This window comes from Danio rerio, chromosome 8 (genome assembly GCF_049306965.1).
Source record: "Danio rerio strain Tuebingen ecotype United States chromosome 8, GRCz12tu, whole genome shotgun sequence".
Lineage (NCBI taxonomy): Eukaryota > Metazoa > Chordata > Actinopteri > Cypriniformes > Danionidae > Danio > Danio rerio.
This window is the reverse complement of record NC_133183.1, coordinates 21,397,501-21,402,748: the sequence shown is the minus strand read 5'-3', so window position 1 is coordinate 21,402,748 and position 5,248 is coordinate 21,397,501. Positions and strand designations below refer to the sequence as shown.

Here is a 5,248-nt window from a genome sequence, read left to right as displayed (position 1 = left end):
GGCCAGTTGCGCATTGCTTTCTGCTGTTCAATCACCAATATTAATTTGGGTAATGGCATACTCTTTAATTTCTTCATCATCTGTTTCTTTCCACTGGAGTTTATGGAGGTGCATCTCTAGGTCTTCCAAGTGCACACAACTGTAAATATTCTGATGGCCAAATACAAACCTTTACTGAACACACTCACACTATCCTATCCAAATCGTGCCCAGGCCCGTGATCGTTTTAGAAGTGTGAGTGCTCTGAATCAGGCTCAGGCACAGTTCAGTTGGCCGGCCCTGGCCCGGTTGGAAAAGGTGTGCCAGAGCGCGGTTCACTTGGGCCTGAAACTGAAGACAATACGTGACTTTTAAGGGACTTTTAAAAGTTTCATATAGTTTATTAATCATTCCTACTGTTCAATGAACGCAGACTGTCGTAGATTATTAAAGACGCAAACCCCTCACTGCACTACAGCAGCACCTTCAGCAAACCTCTTAACTCCTGCAGCACGAGGACTTTATGATTTTTTATAAGCGTCAAAAGTGGCTGATCTTATTTATTCATTCATTTTCTTTTTGGCTTAGTCCCTTTGTTAATCTGGGGCCGCCACAGTGGAATTAACCGCCAACTTATCCAGCATATGTCTTACGCAGCAAATGTCCTTTTAGCTGCAATGTGGAAATCACTGGAAAACACCCATACACTCTCATTCACACACATACACTACGGACAATTTAGTTTACCCAAATCACTTGGAGCACATGTCTTTGGACTTGTGGGGGAAACCGGAGCACCCTGAGAAAACCCACAGGAAGAACATGCAAACTCCACACAGAAACGCCAACTGACACAGCCAAGGCTTGAACCAGTGACCTTCTTGCAGTGAAGTGACAGCGCTACCCACTGCACCACCATGCTGCTCCAGTGCTGTAGCATTTCCATTACTCTATAAACTCTGCCAATAACTTTTGTTTCAATTTTGAACTCTCAAGGTTTCTTTCCAAACCATTTTTTTTTAACGCAATCATGGAATTGTCTCAATGCCTGTTCTCAAGCACTCTGAAAACACTTTCTGGAGCGTTCAACATCCTACATCCTGTCATATATGCTGACTAAGAGCCAGATCTTTTAGACTTCATTTGAGCCAGATGGCTCTCCCTGCTTTTGCAGATTTTCCCAGTCTTTCTTCCACCAAAAATGTTCATCTTGCATCAACTGAACTTCGGTAATCTGGTAGCTTTATTCTCAGTGTTGGTTATGGCAGAGAGACTGGCATGGATGTCTGGAGTGCCCTTATTTAGTCTTTCATTTTCCACAATGCATTATGTTATGAAAAGGTCTACCGTTCAAAGTTGTTATAGTATAATTTCAGGGCTTTAACTGCAGCTTCCAAGCTGGCTCTGATTCAACATCTCCTCCGCAGCTAGACTTGTGTTTGCACTTTGGATAGCACTTTAAATAGATTCTTTAACATCATACAGCACCATTTGACATTTGTGAATGTGTAGTATTCATCTCAATTATGTCTTCTGCACAAGTTCCAAATATTCAACTTGAGTGGAACATTTACCTAAGGTAAAAACATCTTGCAAGTATTCAAGAACAAATGACATGATGCTCAATGGATTTAGGCATGTAGTCATGGTCAATATGACTTACTGCAGTTCAAATCGAGCACCAGAATGGGCAAGAAAGGTGATTTAAGTGATTTTGAACATGGCATGGCTGTTGGTGCCAGACAGGCTGGTCTGAGTATTTCAGAAACTGCTGATCTACTGGAAAATTCATGCACAACCATTTCTAGGGCTTACAGAGAAAAAGAAAATTTGCAAAAAGAATAAATATCCAGCGAGTGGCAGTTCTGTGGGTGGAAATAACTTGTTGATACCAGAGGTCAGAGGAGAATGGCCAGCCACTCCTGTTAGCTATGAACTGGAAACTGAGACTACAGTTCGCACAGGCTCACTCAAATTGCGCAATAGAGGATTGGAAAAACGTTGCCTGGTCTGATGAGTCTTAATTTCTAGGGTCAGAATATGGTGTCAACAACATGAAAGCATGGATCCATCCTGCCTTGTATCAAAGGTTTAGGCTGTTAGTGGTGGTGTAATGGTGTGTGTGTGTGGGGGGGGCGTGGGGGGGGATTTTCTTGGCACACTTTAGGCCCATTAGTTCCAACTGATCATCATGTCAATGCCACAGCCAACCTGAGTATTGTTGCAGACCATGTCCATACTCTTATGACCAGTGTACCCATCTTCTGATGGCCACCTCCAGCAGGATAATGCACCATGTCATAAGGCGTGAATCATCTCAGACTGTTTTCTTGAACATGACAATGAGTTAACTGTACTCAAATGACCTCCACAGTCCCCAGAACTCAATCCAATGGAGCACCTTTGAGATGTGGTGGAACGAGAGATTCACATTATGGATGTGCAGCGGACAAATCTGCAGCAACTGTGCTATCATGTCAGTATGGATCAAAATCTCTGAGGAATAGTTACAGTATCTCGTCGAATCTATGCCACGAGGATTAAGGCAGTTCTGAAGTCAAAAGTAGGTCTAACCTGGTTCTGTACCTAATAAAGTGGCCAGTGACTGGTTACTGACCTTCTTCCAAATATTTTTTTTTTTAGCAGAACAAAGACCTTTATACAATGAATGTTGACAGAATTGTAATTTTGGGTGATCTATCCCTTAAAATCTGCTCTATAATTCCACGGGTAGAAAATGATTTATGCAATGCAACTAATTTTAAAGTAAATGTAAGTAAATCAACTGCAAAATCATATTGTAAATGCCACATGGACAATGCAGATTTATTTATGGTTTTAAAAGAAGTCAAAAGTAATGAAGAAACAATAAATAAATTAGTTCTATGGTTCCTGAATGCTCATGAGACATTCTTCAACACCTAGTCAACCAGAAAATTACTGAACTAGCCCTAACCCAATTAGCAACACATTAGTCCACGCTCCCATATGGCTGATGAGCAGTACATACGGAGTTTAGCGTGACCTCTGTACAAGGGTCAGTCCCTTTAGTGTATGTAATGGAGATTGTGTACACACAGGGTGAAGGGGCATCAAGCTTCAGCCTGGTGAAGGAGGAAGGCAGTTCCCAGGCCCCCTTGTGTACGTTGGGGGGCAATAATTCACAAGCTCCTTCAGAACTTCCTCTTTCGTCCCAGGTTTTTATGACCCCTGTAGACTGGAGTACAGCTGCTCTGGCTCTGCAGTGCGAATCGAGAGACCGTGAGAGAGGAGAAACAGGAGGAGAGACAAGACAGCAGGAGAGCTGATGATGAAAAGTCAAATCACACTGTCAATTTGAACAGTAAGCAAGGGAAAGAGGAAGCCTGGTGTGTTCAGATTCAAGCCATATTGTGAAAAATATGGCAACCACAATTGTGATACGAGTCTAAAACCAGTCATTGTGTGAGAGCGGTGCTGTGTTGATGCTGTGCTTTGATTTATGATGGTTAAAGTGTCACCGTGTAACAGATGAGAACGGATTGACAAACAGTTCTCATGAGGATAATTAGATGTTAGAAGGAACTGTTCAACTTTTGTATGCTCACACTGAGCCAACTAATCAGAAAGAACCAAATCTCTGACACTCTGATCTACTTAGCCTTATTGCCTAATGACTATTGCCCCATTGACACCCTCTACCCTGATTAAATGAACAGTTGGATGTGCCAAAACTTTCTTCAGTTAAAAAACTAAGAGAAAACTGAAGTCATTGCATTTGGGAACAGAGGTGAGGTTCTCAAGGTGAATGCGTACTTTAGCTTTAGGGCTCAAACAATCTTGGATTGATTCAGGAGTCAGATCGAAGTTTCAAAGCAGTAACTTAATCATATCATCATCTAAAAAACACTGCAAGAATTAGATGCTTTGTTTCCAGTGAAGACTTGGAGAAACTTGTGATGTAATGTGTATTTATATAGCACATTTATTGTGTATGGCCATACACCCAAAGCGCTTCACAATCATGGGGGGAGGGGGTCTCTCCACACCACCACCAGTGTGCAGCATCCACTTGGATGAGGGCCGATTAAGGGACTTTGGCCAAGACTTGTTCATGCTTTTATCACCAGCAGAATGGATTACTGTAATGGAGTCCTCACAGGCCTTCCCATAAAGACAATCAGACAGTTGCAGCTCATCCAGAATCCTGCTGTCAGGATTTTGACCGGAACCAGAAAAACAGAGCACATCACATCTGTCCTTTAAATCTTTGCACTGGCTTCCAGTTACATTCAGAATAGATTTTAAAGTATTATTACTTGTCTATAAATCACTAAATGGCCTAGGACCCCAAAACATTACAGATATGCTCACTGAATACAAATGTTATAGATTACTCAGATCTTTAGCATCAAATAAATTAGAAATTCCAAGAGTTCAGCCTTCCAAGAGATCTGCCTTCAGTTATTACGGCACCCCGCAGCTGGATCGAGCTTCCTGAAATGATCAGATGTGCTCCAACATTAGGCATGTTCAAATCAATGCTTAAAACACATCTGTTCAGCTGTGCCTTTTCTGAGGGAGCACTGTGTTGTGTCCGACAGATCACACTATTACGTCTTTTTTTTTCTTTTTCATTCCTTGAAAACTTGCTTTAACACATTTATATTCTTTGTCTTTATTTTTTATACTTTTATTCAAGTTAATGTAAAGCACTTTGAATGACCATTGTGTATGAAATGTACTATATAAATAAACTTGCCTTTCCTATAAAACACATTAGGTTGTTGTTGTTCTATCTCTTACAGTAAACAGTTCTCCCCTAATCCATTCCAATAACTGTCACTTGTTCACACATATCGCTAAATTTCCTAACACAGTGCGCATGTGTGTGTGTGTGTCTGTGTCTGTGTGCACAATCAGTTCATGGTGTTTAGTACATGTGCAGTATCCCCGACCCCTGATCACACCAAGTATTTTAATCTAATCGGCTTCGTTTTCACATGACTGTCACGCACCCCTGCCACCATGGCAACAGAAAAGAGAGACAGGAAGAAGGTAGAAAGAGAGTGAGAGACAGAGGCACTGGCGAAATGTTCTCTCACTCTCATATGGCATTTTTACAATTATTCTATTTTAATCTGAGCTCATCTGATCCCCCTTGTCTTTAGACAAGCCCATTAGACATTTCATGGACATTAAAAGCTTTACTTTTAAGTGATAGTCAGTATTTAATTAGTGCTGATTTCAATAGTGTCTTTTTTGTTGTTACTAGAAGCAAATATTTAAA

At 41.2% G+C, this 5,248-nt stretch overlaps 1 long non-coding RNA gene across 1 annotated transcript in view; it reads right to left on the bottom strand.

Moving 5' to 3' along the window:
• Nucleotides 1-2,959: 2,959 nt before the first annotated feature.
• The window catches only part of LOC141375617 (uncharacterized), an 8,124-nt gene continuing 5,835 nt past the window's right edge, over nt 2,960-5,248 (bottom strand). The window contains exon 2 of the long non-coding RNA XR_012384238.1: nt 2,960-3,218. This is a non-coding gene — a long non-coding RNA (uncharacterized lncRNA). The remainder of the gene's footprint in view (nt 3,219-5,248) is intronic.